Genomic DNA, 22,694 nt, shown 5'->3' with positions numbered 1-22,694 from the left:
ATATTGTCAGGAAATAGTAACTGTTACCAAAAATACTGCTGGAATGAAAAATACTGTGTTTTTTCCACTGGAAATAATCTTAGGAGAAGAAATTACCAAAATAGCCCACATGAAAACACAAAGTCCCTGCAAGAAGAACGTGCCCTGATTCAGCAAAACAGGTAAGAGGAATGTGTTGATGGCAAGGGAGTTCTGCCCAGTGGAAAGCATTTGTGTATGACAATTTTAAGTATGTTTCTGTCTCCCTGAAGTCAGCTGGATGCATAATGCTCCACTAAATTGGGTGTAGCAGGAAACCTTCCCTTTCCCATGGCAGTTTGGGAGCTATGGCATCAAGTATTGGGGAAACAAAGATCTGAGAACTTTGTTCATCTGGAAAAAAAAAAAAGTGAAGAGTTATAAAGCTCTGCAGCACCTTTTCCCTGCATAATTCACAGCAAGAGGGGAGCAGAGGATCATTTAAGATGGATCTGCTCACTTGCAGATGTTGATAACCCATGAGATGTTTTGGGGTCCTGGTGCCAGCAGAGGCAACCAGAACCTCTTTGGACCTTCCTAGACGTGGAAAACTGAAGTGTAAGAGCAGAATTTAAGGATTCAGTTCTACTCCAACTCATGATCATGCATAGCCTTGACATAGTTTGGAGGTTTGTCACAAAACCACACTTGTGCCACGCTTTGTGTCGCTGAGACTGAACTTCCACCGTGAGGTGTGAAGTGTCTCTCCTGCCTCAAGGCTGAAGTTTGTGACCCTTCACCAAACAAAACCTTGGGTCCTGAAAGATGGGTCCTTATAGAATTACCTCAGAATCTGGATTTTCATTTTTGGCTCTTTGATCTTTTCCTTTTTGTTGTTGTTTTCTTTTTTTTTCCCTCTTTACTCATTCTGGAGTATTTAGTCTCATCCCGCAGCTCCTGAGTGGATGTATTAAGAATAAAATAACAACAAGGGGTGGGATTTTTCAAAGCACTCAGCATCGGCCTGACTCTATTCTCTTTGAAGTCAGCAGGAGTTTTATTACCGACTTCAATGGGAGCAGTTAAGCCAATGCTACACATTGTGAACGTGCATATTCATGAAGCAAGTAGGATTTGCTAATGGAACACGGATTCAAACGGCTGATAAGATTTTAAGTGAAAAAGCTACTTGGAAAAAAAAAATAAAATCCCAAGTAGTTCCATGAGCACCAGAACGATGAAATCCTGCTTTCTTTGAGCTTGATTGACTTGGGCACCGAGAAGAGGCATGTGCTGATTGAAGTCCTTCCTGTGGGTGGGGTGCTGAGATTTGTGCTCTCTCCCAAATGGATTCACCGGCATCAAATAAAGGCTCAGCACAACATGGCAGCTTTTTCCTCAGTAGAAGTAGGGCATCTCTTTTCTACCTCTGCCTGTCTGCTCAAACCTTGAGGGAACTTGCTATTTTTGAGACTGCTACCCTCTATCAAATTCGGCTGGAGTTGGATAATGCACTTAAAAGTTGTGAGGCATACACACGCAGGTATAAACACACTCCATGTGAGCATGAAATCCACGTTTTTGCAGGATCTGCAGGAAGGCAGATGTTAAGACTGCTCAGAATCAAGTTTTGAGGCAATGAAAATGTTTGGTTCAGAGCAGTCGAACAGCCAACAGCCTCAGATAGATGAACCACAACCCTCTGAGAATCTCAGCTATGGAGAAGGTGCTAAGAAAAGGGCAATCCTTGAGGAAAGAAGAAGACAACAATATGGTCCTTCAGAGGAAATGGAAAAATGGTTGCTGCAATAAATGGACATTCCAGAAAAGAAACTGACATTTGTAAATGTGATGAATTGCTCAAAGTACTCAAAATGTCTAAAAAAATACAGGACTCGAAAGGGTGCAGGATTTTTGAGCAACGGAGGCACTGCAAAAGCCAGGGAATTTCCATTCTGGAAAGCCAAAGCATCTTTGGCTGCACAAAGGAAATGAAAGGAAGGGGCAACACTGGCTGGTTCCTTTGGCATCTGGGCTAAAGCAACCCAAGAGAAAGACAGAGAGAGCTGGATACAGTCCCCAAACTCCTTTCATCTGGGAATCCAGACTCCCAGGAACAAAGCCTGGCAATGGATGGACTTTCCCTTCCAAGAGCAGCCCGTTGCCAGCCCAGGTGCTCACATGCACTGTCACTGCCTTTGGCACCAGGGATGTCCAAAGAAGAGGATCGGTTCTCTCTCCACCCCACAATTTCCACACCGCTGACAACTCAGAAAACAATTCAAGAAGGAATTCAAAGGATCTGTTGAAATTCCAACGAGGAAATCTGTGAGTGAGCATATGTAAATAGAAAGAATGAGTAGCACATAATTACATCAAATTGTTACTTAGCAAGGGAAGTAAATAACCCAAAATATACAGAGCAAAAAATGGCAATGAATTAGAACTAATTACTTAAGGCTAATTAAAATAAGAATGGCTTGAATTGAAATATGTTAATAGCATTGAACCTGCCTTCTACCAGGGAATTTCAATAAAAGTGATAATGTCAGTTCAACCTTCACCTGACAAGAGGAGGAAAGTTGGGATTTGGAGCTTCTGGCTGCTTGGGGGGTACTGACCATAGCAAGGCATTATTTGTGATGGAATGGACTGTATTTTTCTGGCAGGTGTGGGTCTCCTGGCCATGGGTAGAAAGAAGTTTTCTTGGATAATGGATGTGAAGTGGAGAAAATACTGTGACAGGCAAAAGCTAAATCCCTGGAAGACAAATAGATCCTGAGGTAGCTCTCCATGCTGGGAAATGCTACGGTTGAAGAGAGAAAAAGAGAAAGGCATGGAGATAATGAGATCACAAAGAAGGAAAGAGAAAGAGGGAACAAGAGAGACTGAGGGAGCGAGGAATGAAATAGATAGGGAAAGCTTAGAGCCATGACAAATCATCACCAGCTTCAATTACACGAGCCTGCTGGGCTATGAAATCTGCCAAAGGTCACTGGATTCCTGTCTTTGCAACTAAAACCAAGTGGCTTTGCTGGTTCCAGCCCACGGCCCGACTGTCTGGTGGGAGTGCCCAGGGACCAGCAGCCTTGCTGGTGGCTGAAGGTGCCTGCACAGGCTGCAGGGCACTAACAAGCTGGTCCAGAGAGCCTGGCCAGCCCCAGTCAGGAGATGAACGTGTCAGAGCCATGCACCAACTCCCAGCACTTTGCCAGCACGCCAAAATGCTCCTGTGCCAGCACCTCAAGCTCTGCCAGAGAGCAGGGGGAAACCTGGAGCAGCAGCAAAGCCTGCTTCAGCATCTTCTTGCCATGCCACAGAGCCCAGCTTGTGCCCTACCACCACCACCCTGTGCAGGCTTATGTCCCAACACACCCTCAGGCCCTGATCCCAGCAGATGTGGATCCCTGCTGGGCACAGACACAGCTGGTTCAGTGGCAGCATCTACACATGGAGAAATCCTGATCTTCTGCCACAAGCAGGGAGTGCCCCACGCTCTGGGGCTCACCCCTTGGAGCTGAGCTGGGCAGAAAGCTCTCCCTGCTCCTCCAGAGGCTGAGCTGTTAGTTGTGTTTACTGCCTCATTCTTTCCAGTCCCTCTGGTTCGCACTGGAGGTGAAAACCTCTTAACCTTCTCACAGCCCTGGGATTCCCATAAAACCATGAGCTCCTCATCCCAGCACTCTGCATGAACAGGGGTCACAGAGAGGATGGAGGGTGGGATATGGCAGCAATGCAGCCTTTCCACTTTCACTCCATCTCCTGTGCTGGCTTTTGAGCCAAGTGAAGGAAAAGCTGGTGCCAGGCTTGCTGCCAGCTGATGAATCCAACTGGATTCATCGTGGATGTGTGCATCTGAGAAAGCTCTAAAGGCAGAGCATGGCTGGGTTCTGCCCAGCAGGTATGGGATGCTGTGAAATGTGAAATATCAGAGGTGCTGCAGCTCCAGAGGCACTGCTCAGCCTCCCCAGCACGGGCCAGCTGCTGAGACTGGACTGCAAAGCCACGAGCAGCAGCACAGACTGACTCTGGGGCAATGGTAACAAGCCTTGGATTGATTGCCTGAGCTGCAGGCTGTGAGCTACTGATGACCACCTCCCCAGAGCTCCATTTGTCCTGAGTGCCAGCCAGGACGGGCCATGGTGGGACACACCCTTGGAAAATGTCACTGTACTGAGTTCCAGGGCTCTACTTGGAGCCATGCTGCTGGCTGTAATGTTATTTCTATTTCTCCAGTCTCCTTCAGCAGGAAAAACATTGCCTATAAAACCAGAGTTCAGACCTGCTGCTCCTCCTGTGCATGGAGGAGCTGTGGCAGGCCAGAACAGGTTCCCGTGAGCCTGCTGCCAAAATCCTGACATCTCTGTCCCTGCCCTGCCTGACCCTCTGCCTTCCAGGGAGGGAAGCCCTGTCACCGGTGAGGATGCTGCCTCGGCAGACACCAGCAGTCGGCTGAGAGACATTTCCTCTTTGTTTCTGTGCTCGGTGTAATGAATCCTGCCTCCCACTCAGATCTGCTAAGTAAGAGGAGTTACTGTGAGTAATCCCCACTTCGGCGTCTTCGGCTGTAATCGCAGAGAAATCACATTAGCTTTTTTTTTTTCTAGGACAAGGAGAAATTCATCAAATTGCAATCCAGGGAGAGCACACACAAGAGAGAGAGAAAGCCAACAACACACACGTACCCTGCAAAAAAATCCCAAAGTTGACATTTACATTTCAAACACTTATAACAGCTAAACAAATAACAGTAATTATACTATTTGCATACTTTGTTAAATAATTGTTTGTTAGGTAAAGGCAGCCTGTGTGTGTCTGTGTGTGTGTGTGTGCAAGGAGCAGATGCCTGAAATGCTGGGAAGCAGAACAGCTGCTGCTTCCCTTCCCAGGTGACCTGTTTGCTTTACAAAATGGTGACAAGTGACCCAAAGCACTGGCTGGGGGTGGGCTGGATGTGCTGCTAGATGGAGCACAGAGGCAGGGGGCCCTTGGGTGAGGAGGGTGAGGAGCAATCCTGCTGCTCAGCACCCACATCACCCTCGTGGGCACACGGACAAGCTGGGTGCTCCGGACATGAGCACCAGCACCTGACCAGGTGAGGCTCCCAATGCTCTGAGCATGAATTGAGGATTTCAGAAACACTGCCAAGCAGAAGAGCTGTGGAAGAAATCAGGGAACAGAGGGAGGCTCCCCACCTTGCTGAACACCCCTCTCATGATGATGCCTGACTCAGAGCCCACAGAGCGTCCCCTGGCTGGCAATTTCCCTTTGCTCCTGCAAAAGCATCTCAGCTTTCAACCCTCTCTGCTCAGCTCCTCGAGCAGACAGCTAATTGAAGGGTTTTTCTTTCATTTCTAGTACAGAAAACCCACTAAATTCCTTTTAATCTGCCCAGCTTTCTTCATGATTGGCTCTGCCTATCAGCTCACCACTCCTATCCTGTAGTTTTGGGGGTTATTTTAATAGACTTGAATGATGCAAACTGGTGGAGAGAGGAGAAGCCTTCTGCCTCTTCTCACAGGGTCAGAAAAGGTGGAGCAGAGCCAGAGCCACTGCATCTTTTCACACCTGGGTGGAACCAGGTCAGGCAGCTAATGCATTTCTCAGGCTCAGTGGCTACTTGTTGGAGACACACAAATGCTGCTCGGCTGCTTGAGTGCTGGAGGCTGGGAGAAAAAATTCCAGCAAGAGACATATGTGTCGTGAGGCTGAGAGGGATGTGGTGCCAGGAAAGAGAAAAGTGATGCACACACAGAGAGCTCAGCTCTGTGCAAGAGGAAGAGATGCAGATGGAATAAAAGGCTCCATGAAACTGCCCCTCACAGCATCAGTGAAGAGTGGGGGGATCATCAACCATAAGAGTGAGTGCTCGTGGATTTTCGTGGGTGAAATCCCAGCTCCAGAGGTTAAAAGTGTCCCTTAGTCTGGGAGCAAAGTGTCCCTGCTCACTCTGACCCCCCCCACACAGACAATTTGTCCCCCCAAGCAACAGCAGGAAAGGCACAGTCCCAAGGAGGAGCCCAGGCATTCACTGGCTCTGATCTGTGCAGCTCAGATTTTTTAAGTGTACAACTAAGGGCATCCCATGGGGCTGGGGAAAAGAAATGCTCCAAAATAACCGTTCTCCCCTCAGAACGTTTTCACTGGAAACGTTTATATTTACCCTTCAGAAAAAAACTTTTTCCTGATTTTTTTCTTTAAGTTGAAAGAACATTTTCCAGTTCAACTCTTGTTCTTTCAAGTAGAAATGTTCAGTTTTCTTTAATGACTCCTTTCTCCCCCACTACTCTGCTTTTTACTTGGCGTTTTAAAAAAAAGGAGATGAGGAAAGGAAAACTAACAAAACCAAAATGAAATTTTTTTACATGAGTTTCAAATAACTTGAAAAAAACTTTTTTTATGCTTTATGAGTGATTTTGAAGGATGCAAGAGCTTTAAGCAAACTTTTTAATGTAGGTCAAAAAAACTTTTTCCCAGGATTAAAAAAAAAAAAAATCTAAACAAAAACCCTTAGTGTGAGTGAAACAATGTGGACCAGCTCTATATAAAAGTTTTGCCACAGATGCCTGTGCAAAAAATCATGGAATTATAAAATCATAGAAGGGTTTGGGTTGGAAGGGACCTTTAAAGATCACCTAGTCCAAACCCCCTGTCATGGACAGGGGCACCTTCCCCTATCCCAGGCTGCTCAAGGCCCCTCCAGCCTGGCTTGGAACACTTCCAACAATGGAGCAGCCACAGCTTCTCTGGGTAACCTGTGCCCAGAGGGTTTCACCACCCTCATTCTAAGAAATTTCCCTTTATATAATCCAAACTGACCCTCTTTTAGTTTAAAACCATCACCCCTTGTCCTATCACTACTGACCCTGCAAAAACATTTGGTTTTTGTGCCACAGAGTGCAGCACAGGGGGCATGTGTTAGCCAGGCCAGAGCAGGGAGCCTTGGGAAGTATACTTGGTTTAGGACAAAATGGCAAAAAATCAGAGAGAAAAGAAGTGTGATTCCTGCCTCCCTTTAAATAATAATTACAAAAAAGAGCTCATGGAAACGGACACATTTTCCTTCAAAAGATATTTAGCACTTCATTTTGTTTCGTCCTTTCTGGAATACTTCTTACAGAACACAAAGGCTTTAAACAAAAGGTCATTAAGAGATAAAGAACTGAAGCTCTTCTTGCAAGAGTGAAAGGAGAAGGCATCTTGACATTTTTAACGGGTTTTTTTCCCCCCTCTTTTCCAAACTGAAAATTAATCAACATTGATTTGATTTCACACACATAAGCCTGTTTGGTGGAAGTGGCATTTGCTGACAGAGAGCTGTTTCGACAAGAAAATTCCGGCCAGAGGAGCACACAATATGCTGCACACCATTAGGGTACACAAGCTGCAAGGACACTGGTCTCCCAGGGTTCATAATAAATCCTATCCTTTTTCTGGGTCAAGAAACTCGTAGCTGTCTGGAGGTTATGCTAACACACCGGGGTTTGGGGACTGATGTTGAGATCTGAGGAATTCCTGTTGCCTGGAATAGAAACAATGAAATTGTTCCAAGGCACCATTTATTCCCAGGTGCCTGCAAGCTGTCATTCCTGGGGAAGATGAACAATTTGAGAAGATCTAATGTCTTCAGAAATAATTCAGGAAGACAGAATTCATTCAGGTCCCCAGGTCAGTAATGAATGGGACTCGTGTGAGTCAGAGGAGGACAGAGGGGACCTGACCAGCAGCTCTCCAAAACCAGGTGAGCTTGTGCAGCCGTGCAAGGGGCACTGAAGGCTTTGAGCAGCTGGGACTGAAGGCCACACGTGCTCCAGAGGGGCTGGGTGGGAGCAGTGAGGTCCAAGGGATGCAGCAGCCCTGGGGCTGGCAGGTACAGGCCAACAGCAGGAGGCTGCTCTGCCAATATATTAAAGACCAGCATCATCTTGAGCCTTGTGCTACTCCAGCACCCCAGTTCCCTCCAGTAAATGCCTGTTTTATCGTGCCTCCTTTCACCTGTCAGTCAGTTCTAGTCCAAGGACTAGACAGGAGTTCTCTAACTGAGGACAAACAAGCAATGCTATGGACAGTGGGGTATTGCCCCTTAGGTGTTTGACAAAGAGCTGTGAGACGCCCTGAATGTGCCACAGCCTCTACCTGCAGTGAAAGGTCAGAGGTGGGATGAGGAAGGAACAGCATGGAAAAAAAATCACAGGATCATTAATGATGGGAAAAGACCACCATGACCACTGGACCCTATCACAAAAAAGCTACTCACTTCCCCACAGGACATATTAAGCCTGGGCACCAGAATCAGTCCTGCTTCCCTGCAGCACTGCCCTGCATCCTGTCCTGGCTGGCATTCCCTTTCCTGCTGGCATTCCACTGCTTTGGAATGCTGTGGGTCCCTGTATCTGTGTCAGAGAGCAGAGAAAATGGCAAGGGAAAAGCAAACAAAGTGAATGAGAAAAGCATAACAAACCCAGCAGAAAAAGTCTTCCCACGCCACTCTGTGCTTTCAAGTAAATGAGGCTAATTAACTAATTGCCTAAATTATTAGGGCTATTTTTACCCTTGTATGAAGGCTTGGCGTTATTGCCAGTTTCTTAAGAATCAGCACTGAACTCTCAACTTATCAGGAAGTTAATGAAGCAAAGCCCCTGGAGAGGGGACCCCCAGGGCAGAGCAGCTGCCAGGCCAGGGCTGGGTCGGGGCTCAGGTGGGCACCTCTGCAGCAGCATCTGCAGCAAAACCACCCCTTTGGATGATGCTGTTTAACACAGAAGTTCAGAGCTGTTTGCTGAAATCTCCCTGCACCTGAATCTGTCCCCAGGAAAGGATTTCTCTCCATCAGCTTCCCAAGATGGCAGAGGCTGATCTGGAGGAAGGGTTTCACAGCTGGGGGAGAGAAGGGGAGGACTGATGGCTGCACGCCAGTCCTGGCTCCATAGAAACTCATCAGCTCTCCTGGGCAGACCCAGAGGAGCCTTGGATGACTGGACCACCCTCCACAAAAGGAAAGGGCTGATCCACCTGCTGTAACCTCGACTGACCACACTCACTGCCCCAAGCCTCCAGGCAGGAATCCAGCGTGGCAGGAGCTCCCTCCTTCTGCTTTGAGAAAACGCTGTTTTCTTGGGGTTTGAGGGATTTTCTCCACAAAGAAATCTAGATGTTTTCTCCTCTTCAGTTAAATGCCAACATCTGAGCTCCCTGGTGGCAATCTCAGTTAACTCCATTACAATCCCCCAGTCATTCTGGCTGAAGAGCTCATCCCCTCAGGAGCCAGAAGACTGATAGCTCTCCTTCTCTGTAACAAAGCTCACCCATCAGCTCTAATGAGGTGACATTTCAAACCTTGCTCTTCTCTCAGCACACAAGTACACAACAGTTTGGGATGGCAAGTCTCTTCCAGCCGTGTCACTGAGGAGAAGGGCAGGTGACAGTCTGCTGTCCTCTGGATGCAGGAGTGAGCTCCCTCCTGAGATATCTCCAAGATTACCTTCACTGCTGGACCAGCCATGGCTTGGTGTGGCTGAGTCCTGGAGACCTCCAAGGATGGAGATCTCACAGCTTTTTCTGCCCATTTGATGTGGAGCTGGGCCACACTCTCAGTGCACATCTCCTTCCAAGTGCCCAGCCCGAGCCTCCCAAGCTGCCTGTGCACCTTCTGTCCCCCTGTGAGGCTGCCTGCTGCTCCTGGGAAGAGTTTGGCTCTGTCACCTCTGTAAGCTCTGTCCTAGCAGCTGTAGTTATTTAATGCTGCCTTTCCAACCTGGATCCTGCTCTCTGGAGGATGAGGAGTCTTTGGATGCCCTGAAATGTTGGTCTGACAGTGCTGGTGAAGGGAACCAGCAGTTCACATCAAACCATATCAAGTAAGCCACAGACTCCTTTTGGTCAGCCCCACCCTTGTCCCTCCAAACAGGGCTCCTGGGCCCCTCACAACTGTTTTGGTGAGGGTCAGCAAGATGAGGAAGGAGGACCAGATGGCAACCACTGTTCTGCTCAGCAATGCACAAAGGACACCTCACAATTCTGTTAATCAAGGAAATATAACTCACCATAATTTGTTGGTATCTGTCTTTCTACATTCAGGCCCTTTCCCCAAACTCTGGTCACCTTACTTGCTGAAAATCCCATTTTGCTTGGAGCTAGCCAGCTTTTGCTGTCGAAAAATACCACGTTTGACTAGTCCAGAGTAAAACCTCTGTTAGATCAGGTTCTTTTATCTTAGAAAAGATGAATACCTTCTCCTGTCCTGTCAGGGAAGCACAGAGAGCCATTGTTCCAAAGTTTGGTAAATATAAAACAGAGATTATGGTCTCTGGGGTGAGTTGGCAAGAGACTTCACCATTTTCAAGGGCCTTCCTGTGTGTAAGATGGAAAGAGCAATGCTGCCCTGTTTGCAATGCACTTAGAAATTCTTGAATATCTGGCACAAGACATGTTGTATTATCTCCTACCTCATCTCCTGTGTATAAAGCTGGCAGCCTGGTCAGGGGAATTATTCCAGATTTGTGCTGTCCAGAAAACATCCTGACAGGAAGATTTGCAAGTCACGTCTCCCTGCTCAGTGCCATCTCCTGCCCCATTGCTCAGGAACCCACTAGAGATGATGAAATTTGGGCTCTCCACGCTGGGAGAGGGTTGGCAGTCCCAAAGCAGGAACTGGCAGGCAGTTCTCACTGCCTGCTGCCAGCTCCAAGGGCTGCTCACTGCCTGTTCCCATCACTCTCAATGTTCCCACCAAGACATCACCACCTCTGCCACCACTGCAGAGAAACCAAATGCTGCCCTTTACAGCCACCCTTAGGGCCAGCAGGGAAACTGGATGACACTGGGGAGCCCAGGAGAGGTCAGTCCTGCTGCAATATTTACATTTCAGGACAATACCCTGGTTTCTTCATGACCTCCAAGCCCATACAGCAGTGGAGATGGAGAGGATGTTAGGACACAGCTATTCCCCTACTGCTCTAGGGCAGGTCCTGCTGGAGGTGTTGGGGCAAAAGGAGTAAAAGTCTGGTTTCAATTCACCAAGTGCCTCTTCCCAGCACATTTGCAAGTCAGATTAAATTTCCCAGGTTTGCCTTCTGCATATTTTATCCACTAACATATTTGCATAGATTTAAATACAACACAGAGCTGCAGACACCATCAAAAGAGGCTAGAGAGGAAAAGGTAGGAGAAGCTTGTCCTTTTTCTTTAGGCTTATGGAAGATTCTGTTCTCAGAGGTCGGAGAAGGGGCATTGCCAGGCTGGAGCTGTGCCAGTCCCTCACCTGAGCAAGCACTGCAGGAGCCACAGGAGACTTCAGCAGGTGGGTTCAGGGCAGGGATTGGCACTGCTGGTGCTGGGACAGAGCATTCAGTAACCTCAGCCCATGCCAGCATCACCTGGGAGAGCAGGATGTCAGCTGGGAAGTTGCTACATGGCATCTCTCCAGAACGTGGAAAAATCCCTTGGATACTGCAAAGGTTTCATGGGAATGCCCCACTGGTGCATTCCCCAGGAGGGCCCTGCACAGGGTCAGGTAAGGCACAGTTTAAACACCCACTGGACAAAGGGAAGCACCATGTCAGATGATTAAATCCCCCATGTACCTGCAGGAAGAATCCTCCATGTACCTGGAGAATAGATCCTGCTCACCAGAGCTGTGAAACACATTCACCTGTTGCAGGAATTAATCCTTTTTTTTTACTAACAGAGAGTGACAGAGCTGTGCACACAGAAATCCTGTCTGAAATGAATCCCTGATAAAGAGGAAGCCAAGTTAAAAGGTGAGTTTTACTACCTGCCAAGGCTTTGGGTTTTTAAAGGGTCTCTTGTGGAATTACTGTATTAGCAGGCTATTACAGGGATAGATATCAAACTGCTATGCACAGCAAGAAAAATCATAAAAGTTTTGGGATGCGAAGGAAACACACAGAAAAAATGAGGCAGAAGAGGGCAAAAGGGGGAGAGAGGAGAAGCAGTGATGTGCAGAGGGGAGGGAGGCTGGTAAATTATGGAGGAGATAGTGGAAAGAGGATGAAGAAGAGAGCAACGAGCAGTAGTGTTGGAAGAATAGAGAAAGATAAAAAGAGGAGGAGGAAGGAAAAAAGAGATAAATGAGGGCAAAGACCAACTCATCATTTTGCAATTCCACCCCGGTGGAGAAGAAAATTGATGTCTGGAGCTTTTTTATGGCCAACCTCCTGGGCATGGGACAAAAGACAAGTTATTACCCAACCCCAGGTCAGGTCTGTAGCCTGCCAGCTGCCTAGACACATTCAGAGAGCCCAGGAGAGCTGTAAATCAAGGGGGCCAAGGAGATCAAGGGAGGCTGGGACCAGGCACAGCAGTGAGCTCAGCAGAGGCAATACAACCACAGGAGAGGAGTGAGCCCAGGAGCAACACAGGCAGACAAGGAGGGCCCAGCTCAGAGGGCTTTGCTCATCTCTCCTTCATGCCATTCCTAAGGACAGCGCTCCCCCTGAGATGCAAGTCCCCCTGCATTTCCTCCTGATTTCTCTCCCTATTGATTTCCAAGCCCTGAATACCATTTATTTTTACTTGCTTGATTCACTCATTCATTGAATAAAGGCTTCATCACTATTATTATTATTATCCCCGTCACTGGGCTCCTCATCACACATTATATTATTTGCATTGCAGAGCTGGAAGATTTCAGGTTGAGGCAGGAAATTTGTGCGAGTTGTTATTACTGCAATCAGATGAAGTGAGAATTGGATCGGCGGAGGCTGCCAGAGCACAGCTCTCCCAGCAGGACACCCAGGCTCTGCCCAATCAGGGCAAGCTGCTGCCTCAATGTGCAGGTCCCACCAGCAATTTTGGACTTGCCTTTGGTGTCCCACCTCTCCCTCCCATCCCACCTCCCAGCCCCTCCAGCTGCCAGCAGAGAACGGGGAAACGCATCCGTACAGGAGGGCGAGGAATCAGAGAGGGCTTGGCGAGATTGCACATTTTCTGCCTTGCTGATGGTATTTATTAGACAACAGAAAATAGCTATTTTGCCATCTGCCTCGTAAAAAAAGAAAAAAAGAAAAAAAATCCTCATTAAATTAATGGAATGTGCAGCTGCTGAACAGAGTGTTCCTCTTGCGGCCGCCTCCCCATTAGCCCAGCACTTGCTGGAGCAGGGAATTGGGCTGCCAAAAGGGGCTGTGGCTAACTCGGGCTTGTGTGGTGGGAGAGGATGGACAGACAGACAGCCCCCTGCTCCTCCCAGCCCCGAGGTCATGCCAGGGGACCTACAAATGCCCTGTTGGTGCAGACAATGTGTAACCGCTGCCTTGCTCATGGTGTTGTGGAGCAGAGGGTCCATCCCCCTTCCTGCACACAGCCCTGCCTGAGGGCTCTGCTCAGCAGGCTGAAAGGGGCTCCTTTTGCCCGAGCAGAGCATGATGCAAACTCCAGCTTGAGGAGGTCAGCGTTGCCCAGTGTCATTTGTTGAGCAGGGCAGGGTTTGCAGGCAAGCAAAGTCCCAATTTCCTGGCCTCTGCCACCTCAGCATGACCTAGTCCATCCATCCCAATCATCCATCTCTCCATCTCTACATCTCAGAGTTCCACCGAGCTGATGGTTCAGCTGGGACCCCCAAACCAAGGAAGCCTCAAGCCTGGCTGACTGCACAGCCCAGAGGAGTTCCTACACATAGGCCTTTCTTCTGGCTGAGGGGAGACCAAAATAATGAGCCCAATCCTTTCCCAATCCCAGCAAGACAGGTGCACCACAAACCCAAGGTCCTGACAGATTTTAATGATGCTGACAGAGAGAGAACAGCAGCCAGTCTTACCCGTTCATTTCTACTCAACAGCACTGAAAGGGTTTACGAGAACCTTTTCTTCTGATACTTGGTGGAGCCTGGGCAGTGTCTGATGGTGAAGTGATCTCCAAAATCCCATCTTACATGGGGCTATGAGGAGCTGATCCACCAGTTTGCACTGCCAAATTCTCCAGGAGGTACCAGATACCAAAACACGCTGCCTTGGCTCACTGCCTCACCACTTCATCACAGGCAGCTCCTGAAGAGTTTTATCTACAACTGCTTTGGGCCCAGTTCTCCTAAGGAAATAAAGTCCTTTGTTAGTTGCCTCAGCACTGCCGATGTTTCAGGATCGCTGCAGCATAATCCACATTTAATCCTCAATTGTGTTTTCTGCTGCTAACCCCCCTGGTAATGCCAGGGAGCTCCCAGTGCCTGCACTGCTCCTCTGAAGCTGCAATCCCTTCCCTGCTTCCCTCTCCTCCTCTTTCTAGGAGGCTTTTTTACATAGATATTTCACCTAGGTGAGTTTTTACCTGTCCTTCACAGAGAATTGGTTCTCTTAAATTTGCTCCTTCAGCATTTACAAAACAACTGGGGGAAAGCTGACCTTGGGAGACAGGTCCAGCTGCAAAGAGCTGCCCCCATCGTGTCTGTGGTGGGAGCAGGAGTGGGGCCCCTGGATTTCAGCGTGCAAGGGGAAGTTCCAGGACTAGAGCACGTCGAATCACCTCGCGCCGAAATAAATCCTGACATAATAAGCCCTAATACCGCCAAAGAAACTATTACAGTCAGTTACAAAAATAATCCACATTGAAAATCGGTGAAAATACCTCTCCCCAGTGGAATGACATGGCTCTGGAGGATCAGTTCCAGTCAAAGATGATCATTTCATGTTTACCCAACAGATGAGGGCAGCTCCAAGAGTCAGATGTTCGTTGCCAGAAAAGCTCTGCCTAAGTGAGATTTTGCCACCTCTCATCAAAGAGCTGCCTTTAAAAGCGATGAGCAAGTACAAAAGGGAAGACCGTGAAAGGCAGAGATCAAATCAAAGTCCAGAAGGCTGCTCTGACTCTCTCTTACACCACTGCCTCCATTCCTATCAGTCCAATCAATTTGCAGCAGCGAGGGCAGAACAAACACCAACCTGATTGCTTCTTTAGCAGAAATTCTCAGTTTTCAGAGGCTAATGGCAAAATTTCTCTTAGCCTTTGCCTGTGTTGCTGCTGGTCTTGGGGATTTTAAAGCAGAACCCAGTCTGCAAGTTGCTGTTTTTATCTACAGCATCAGTTGGTTGTGTTTTCAGGGCTGTAGGTGTCTTGGCACGTGTGGATCTGGCCAGTGGTGTGAACATGCTGCCTTGGGCAGTGCTACTCTCTCAGAGGAACCTGTGACACAGGACCACCAGGTTGCTGAGCTTCCTGCTGGAGAGGCTCACAGGTTGTTTTAGAAAGCAGGTTAGCCAGAAAGACATGGCAGAGTAGCAAAAAAAACCAGGGGCTGTCATTTTTTCCCTGGAAAAACATTTTCTTTCTTAGGAAAAAAAAACCCCACTAATTTAATGGAAACAAACAAACATACATACATACACCCCCAAGTTCCTTTAATTAAAACTTGAAGCCTGTCACAGGGAATTTTGATTAAAACGTTGACATTTTGCAAAGTTGCCCTTGGACAAATCATGAGCACTGAAAGCTCTGAGACAGGGACACTGTGGAAAGTGACTCTGCGCATGCCAGAGCGTTCGGGAAGGACATTCATCTTCCTGCAGTCAGGTGTGTTGGCAATTCTGTGATTTTTCTCATGTGTTTGTCCTTCCCGTATCCACGTGCAGTCTGCATTGCGTGGGGGCTGTGGCAGGGCTGTGAGAAGGCCAAGGGAAGGTCGTGTGGTTGCACACGAAATGGGAAATGCAGCGCGCCCCTGGCAGGGCTGCGCACGCACGGCGCTGCGGGCTCCAGGTGCTGTTTGGAAAAGGAGGGACTTTGTGCCTCTTGTGTCTCCTGCTGCTGGCACAGACACGGAGCTGCATCACCTCACAGAGCCCAGCACACATTTTTACAGCGGCCCAGGGTGGGGGATCCTGGTTGGGACGGCGAGAGGTGAAGCACAGCTCCGGGGTTTTGGGGTGAATTTGTGGAGCCGCAGGTCGGTGCAGCGCCTGCAGGTGTCCAGGACCCCTCCGGTGCTCAGGGCCTCCCACCCTGGTGCTTCCACCTCGTGAGTCAGAAATGCTGGTGCTGAGGCTCTCTCCTGCTTAGGAACATTCTGATCCATCACCCCTGGCTCAGGTCTCAGCTGCAGACAGCGCCCTGCTCATGGACACACGGACCCATGGCCACCTCAATCATCCATGGAGGAAAACCAGAGGAGACAGGGAGGAAGGACCTCACCCTCCAGGTCTGCCCTGGGGCTGATCTACATGTGAGGAGCTCTGCTTTTGAGTACCACAAGTCCCATCTCAGCATCATTTCGCCTTTGCTCCATCCCCCTGCTTCTCCCGTGCTTATGGGAGCACTCAGTTCACGCTAAGAGATCTGAGCGTCCCCGGATGATTAAAGGAAGCGCTGCCTTTTAAATCGCTCTGATTGGAGTTGACGGCTGTGTGGAATTGGACACTTGGCTCTAATGATGTGTGAAAATCTCCCTGCTGTGACCCGTCGTTCCAGCTGTGGAAAATAAGGAGAAAGGCGGAGGAGGGGCATTAAAAAAACCCTTCGGTGGGAGTCCCAGATCAGACAGAGGTTTGTCACTCAGGACAGTCCCTCTGGGGCTCTGTTCAGCTGCCTGTAGGTGGCTGGGAGAGGTGGCTCTGCTTCACAGAACTGATGGGGATGTGTGTAAATGTGGCACCGGTGGCAGCAGATGAACTGGGGACCTGATCTAGTGCAGGTCAGCATGACCAAAGCATCTGAGCCACGCTGGAAGCTCACTCCCAGGCAAAGAATGCCTGCCAGTGTCATGGGTGGGCTCCATCCCGGCTCTGGCTGGTCCCACCAATATTCCAGTGCTGGCTATGGGGGGTATTATCTGAGACAGAGGAGCTGCTGGTGTGTGCAGGCTGCCATGGCACAGCCGTGCTGCTGGAGCATTGCTCCAGGCTGTGACTTCTCTGGATGTGACTGTGGTGAGCTGGATCCAGCCCCAGGGGCGGGCAGGCATGGCCAGCCTGCAGCACAGCACGGTGCCTTCAATCGAGTCCCAGGAGCACGGTAAGAATCGTCTCAGTGAGCAAACCACGCTGTCCCTGATGCACAGGGGACAAGCTGACACCTCCTGAGCTTGGTCTCCATCACTGCCAGGGGACCAGCCAGCAGATCTCTGCAAGGAAGGCAATGTCAGCCCAGCCCATTCAATGCCTTCTGTCCCCACCACCTCCCCCTGTTATTAAATCCCTGATGACACCTGAATTCAAAGCAAACCTGGCCATACACAGTCTAATCCTTCCTCTCCAGACAAATTGGCTTCTTAGAGGCCCTCCTCGCTGAGATTCACTGTTCTGTGGCAGAGGGGAATGTCCAACTGGGCTCTGAAACAAAAGGATGAGTTTCCTCAGGCTCAGATGGGGCTAAACAGAGGCACGGGGGGGAGGCCGGGCACCGGCCGGAGATGTCCTGCAGCGAGTGACCCTCAATGTGACATTGATGGCTCTTAATTCCTAAGCCTGCTTTGGAAGGATTTCAGTAGATCCAATTTAATCACTGCAGCCTCTTCATCTCCCCTGTCTCAGCTCGGGGTAATGTCATGCATTCTCCTCCACCGGTTTTCTCCAAGAACTGGCCACCCTCCTCTGCCTCCGGGGATCCCCAGCATGAGGCCACCAAAGCCCTTCACCTGCTGCACGGTGCTGCCAAAGCCACAGCTGTCCTTGGCCTGTTTGCTACCACACAGCTCAAACAGCATTTGCTTAATTTCCTGTGTCTGTGGGAGGACTCGTTGTTGTGCTAACGAGGGGCACAGCTCCCTGCAGGTGCACCCACCACCTCCCCACAGTCGGGCTGACTGTGAATTAAACATTCAAGCGCCTGTCAAAATGTTGTAACTATTTTTTTGTCTTGTTCCATTAGCTCCATTTCCAAAGGCCACCACCGGAACTACTGAACATTTATTTCTATTGAATCCAGCTTAGAAGTTGTGATCTGAGGAAGCAGGAGACAGGACAGTATGTTCCACGGCACCGGCTTTTCCCCACCACCGCTCAGCTGAGACACGCTGGCCTTTGAAATATCATTTTTATTCCTACCTTAAAGAAACTAAAATAAAGGGATTGACTTTTCCATCTGCTTGATTTGCTTCTGCTGATTAAATAAGGTACATAAATATCAGTCAGGTGGATGTCCTGTGTAAGTTTTGGGGCTGTGTGTTTAAACACCCTGAGCAGTTTGTGGTACCGGCCGTGGGAGCTGAATTTCCTCCCCAGATGCAAGATAAAGTGTGGTTATTACATGATTTTCCTGTTGCTAGAGAGGCACAAACATCTTCCTCCCTCACTGCCTGTGCATGAATGATGTCTTACTATGCAAATACTATGAGTATTAGACAAAAAGCACACAAGAAATCCAGTGGAGCCAGCAGTTTAGATGGAGTGAAGCATGGGCGGGGGGGGCTGGTCCCCAGGTTTGCTTTATGTTCCCTTTATCAGCAAGAAGTACAGAGCAAGAGGGAGTGCTGGGGACAACTGCAGCCCCCAGGGATATTGGGGAGACGCCAAACACATCAGCCCTTGGCCACAGAATCCTGCAGCAGGGTCACTGCAGGGCTGAGCTCCCCAAGTTTGCATGAGGGAGCTGGGCTTGCTGCAGGACAAGGGGACGGCGTGCTGGTGGCAGCCCTGCAGTCAGCAGCCGCCCCTCCTTCAGGGTAAAAAAAGGGAAATCTAAAGCCTTCTTAAAGACTTCCCTGCCTTTTAGGTCCTTGCTATTTAAAGACTTGTGAGAGCCCAAGAGTTCCAGCCCGGCTGGCTGTGCCTGGATGCTTTGCAAAGTTGTAATCCCCGCTAGTGACATCACGGGCTGTTGCCATGGGGATGCCACAAACTCAGAGCTGTGACTTCATCGCAGCAGAGATGGGCAGCAAGGGAGGCAGTGCTTCCCAGCCACCAGTGCCTCTGGTAATTAGCAAACTGGCATGGAAAATGAGGATGAAACACACAGGATAGGGACATAAAACCATTTTGCAAGTATCGTCTATTGGAAAGCATTCCCTCGTGACAAAGCGCCTCCTTAATGTATCCTGCGCTCTTAAATAACCCGCAAAAGGCAGGGAATAAAATAGAAATTATAGTGATTTGTTTTATTGGGCATTTCATTGAGTAATTAAGAGGATAATTATGAGAAGGAACATTAAAAGGCGTTACTCTCAGCCTTCATCCTGCTTAGGAGGAGCATCCTTATATTGAATGTGCAGCGTCATCCAACATTGTCCTGTGCCAGCGTGGGTTTCCCTGCAGGGAGGAAGGCATGCACGGATGTAGGAAGGGGTGAAAAACATTCCCCCATGGCCTGACAGGATGCCAGAGTTCTCCCAAGAAATGCAGGGTGGAAACAGTAGGTTGCAGGGAGCAAACCCCACCTTCATGGTGTCTCCTGGCACGTGGTGTCAGGCCCTTGTGCATCGTGTGTCATGCAGGGGAGGCTAAAGGAAAATCTGGGGAGAGATCAGTGTGGTGCAAAGTACTGATGGAGCACCACAGCCAAGGCAGACGTGGCAGAAAGCTGGAAATCCAGCTGAAAGCTCAGCACGATGGTCACCCTGCACCAGGAGGGCAGCTCTTACCCACCTCCCTTCTAACACCTATCCCTCTTTTTGTCTCCTCACCTTTGGAAAATACATACAGAACTACCTGTTTAGCTAATCCAGATCCAGACAGGACCCAGCACCACTCCAAGAGCCTTCAGCAGTCACAACTCAAGCTAAGCTGTTGCTCTAAGATTGCCAGTATTTCCCACAGATGAGGAAGCCTTGGTGCCGGCCAAGACATCTGTGAAACACATCAGTGAAACAAAGACCTACTCAAGTCCTGAAATCTGCAGCTCCTTTCTGACCCCAGCACATCTCTCTCCACCCCATTTACCCACCAGCACAGACACACTCCAACAGAAATGTCAGCACATCAGGTCCCACCACAGGCTTCTTCTGGAGCCCATGTCACAAGCTGGAGACCTCAATGCTCAAAATGCTCAAAATACTGCCACCTTCTAAGAGGCCCCAGGTGAAAATCAGCCCCAGCAACAGCAATTTGTCCACTTCAAGTCCCCAGTGGTCACTGCAGGGAGTAAATGTGGCAATAAGGGAAATGCAAACAGGAGTGATGGACACAACAAAGAGAAAAAGCTTTACTCGAAGCAATGACTCCCACTGGACAGGCATCTATAAACACTGAGATGACAGATGAGCTAATGCCCATTACTTCCCCAAACCACTTGCACAGGTGGCAAAACAAGCAACCAACCCACCCAGATAAATGAGAAACCCCAACCTGCAACATGACAGTGCTGACCAGGTGCCAAGATTTAAGTAACCCTTGGGTCCTTGTTTGCTACAAAACATATATTTAGGAAAAACATATATTTAGGAAAGCATGCTGGAGAACGCTGGCATGTTTTAAACTGGCTTCTGTGGCTGGAAACCCCTTTTTTCTCCCTAGGGAGATGGATGTGACAGCTATAATCCAGTTGCTATGCTGGATTTCAGGGACAGTGGCTTGTCCATGTTGAGCCCAAAGCATCAGACAACTGTCAGAAAAATCCACGTTCAGGAAGTCACCAACCCTCCCTTTTCTTGTTCTGGGAACCACAACTCCCCTCCGTACTCCCCTGCTCAGGGGGAGCAATTTCCATCCTCTTCAAAAGAGAGCAAAACCGGCTTTTGGCTTCTGGCTGGCCCTTCCAGGCACGAGAGCAGCTTTGCTGGGAGACTCGAGTGCTCAGCACAGCCCTAAAACAAGGCTCCTGTTTGAAGTGCATGGATTGAGGCTGGATTAAGAAAACCCAGGAGGAGTGCTTAGCTGTGCTCCTGCTCTAAAAAGGCTGCTCAGCAGCAGCAGCCAACGCAGCTTCATCCTGCTCAGCCCTCCATGTGATCCCTTCCAAGTGCCGGGGAAGCGGCGATTTCGTACACGCGGTTCGCCCCGATCCGGGAGCAGGGAATGGCAGGGAATGTGCTCAGCTTCCCGACGCTGCAGGAGCACCCAGAAGGGAGCTGATTCTTCCTGAACCGGGAGCAGGGAATGGCAGGGAATGTGCTCTGCTTCCCGACGCTGCAGGAGCACCCAGAGCGGGGCTGCTCCTCCTGGGAGGCTGCGGGAGCACCCAGGGCAGAGCTGATCTGGTTCTCACCAAGAGGAGCAGGATCAAAAACCTCCACAGGGTAGGGAAAGAGCAACAGCAAATGCAGAATGCCACCATTAACCCTCAGTAAAGCCTGAAGAGCCTTGCACTGCTTGGGTGCAGAGCAGGTTCTGGGCACACACTTATCTGTGGCTTGAGACAAGTTTAGAGAATCCTTTCTGAAGTTTTCCTGTTGCAAACACCTCATTTTCTCCCTCTAATCAATGCAATGAGCAAGCTTAGTGCAACACAAATAGAGAACAGAGGATGAAGCAATTTTCCAGCCCATACCTGAAGGTGCATCCTTCTTTTCTCACCAAGCAGCAGGGAGGACGTTGCTGTCTCTCGGTAATTTTCCAACATCCTGTGTTGCAGGTAGATTTATGCACTGATCATAGTTGAAGCTGTTAATAAAAAAGTGCAAAGAAAACGGATTTTACTGTGAAGTGTAGGGCTGCTTTTCTCACAGCTTTGCATTATCATGACTTCCTCCTTTTTTAATCTTTTTTTCTATGATTGACCATGTTTGGGGTTCAAAGCTTTAAAAATAAATCGCGGATCGTCTTTCATCTACTATGCATGAGAGAGTCAGAATCATTACATGGTTTAAATGGATATTTTGGGAGCAACTCTGGACCAAGCAGCTCCTGCTTTAACTGGGAGCCAGAGGGATGAAGCTAATTTGCAAATAATGTTACATGCTGGTTTTGCTTGAACTCAGGGGAAAAGCTGCAGTGGCTACTTGTCATTCTTTGTGAGAAATTGAACAAAATGGAAATCGGTTCACTAGTTAGAAAAGAAATATATATATTTTTATATATATATATATTTATATATATATATCTCAAATCTGCAGCAAACCAATTTCTCCCGCATCAGGGGAACATCCCAGGACTGCAATTAAGCTGTGGCTCAGCACGAACCCTACTGCTGCCTGAGCACTGAGGACAAACACACCGGCTGTCCTTTTCCTGGGAGCAGATTTTTAACTTGGTGAGCTGCGAGCTTTTCCGCAGCTCTGCTCAAGCCACTTCTTCCTCAGGCAGTTCAAAAGTCAACTTTCCCCTTTAGCACCACTCACACCTTCCCCCAGGAGCGGGGAGCTCCGGATTCTGCAGCACTGCACCTTCACAGGGAATCACCTATCGATGACTTTGTGGCTAATGTATACAAGGGGAAGCAGAGGAGTTAATATAATGTAATTTTCCATGTTTACTGCATTATTACAGTGGTTGAATCTGCTGATTAGTTCCCTTTTTTTTTGCCATCTCGTCCTAAGCATCCCTTTTATTTTTGCCCTGCTTATCTGCATAGAGTCATTTATTCACACGGCTGCTGTAACAGCAAGCAGGGCCAAAGCTATCATTTCTCCTCCCTTTCACATTTTAATCTTGCAGACCTCAACCTCTGTGATATCGCCATTACTTTGTCCATATCTGATCTAACGGGAACCTGCCTTTTTTTTTTTTTTTTTTTTCCTTAAAAAGAGAAAACTAATCTGAGCAAAAGATCGTGGTGGCTGTGGCACTAATGATCCCTGGCATAACTCCTTGTAACGAATCCGGTGCTAGAACAGAGAATGTTTGTTTCCCTTCTCTCTACAGAACTGCAGGACTGACCCCTTATGCACAGGCAGCTCCCATGAATAAACAACATTGCCC

The 22,694-nt window shown here is 48.8% G+C and overlaps 1 protein-coding gene and 1 long non-coding RNA gene across 3 annotated transcripts in view; one reads left to right on the top strand and one right to left on the bottom strand.

Moving 5' to 3' along the window:
* Positions 1–22,694, bottom strand: part of ELFN1 (extracellular leucine rich repeat and fibronectin type III domain containing 1) — a 104,998-nt gene that overhangs the window by 61,489 nt on the left and 20,815 nt on the right. Inside the window, exon 2 of one of the 2 annotated variants that reach the window (XM_063414542.1) lies at positions 21,325–21,437. The exons of the other annotated variant lie outside the window; for it this stretch is intronic. The gene's annotated coding sequence lies outside the window, so the exon portion shown is untranslated. The remainder of the gene's footprint in view (positions 1–21,324; positions 21,438–22,694) is intronic. 2 annotated transcript variants of the gene reach the window in all.
* LOC134559687 (uncharacterized) lies at positions 11,326–17,959 on the top strand. Its single transcript, XR_010082566.1, has 3 exons — positions 11,326–11,470; positions 11,645–11,717; positions 17,773–17,959. It is a non-coding gene; the product is annotated as an uncharacterized LOC134559687 (long non-coding RNA).

This window comes from Prinia subflava, chromosome 17 (genome assembly GCF_021018805.1).
Source record: "Prinia subflava isolate CZ2003 ecotype Zambia chromosome 17, Cam_Psub_1.2, whole genome shotgun sequence".
In the NCBI taxonomy this organism is placed as follows: domain Eukaryota; kingdom Metazoa; phylum Chordata; class Aves; order Passeriformes; family Cisticolidae; genus Prinia; species Prinia subflava.
The sequence above is the reverse complement of the archived record's forward strand: the minus strand, read 5'-3'. Positions and strand labels throughout refer to the sequence as shown.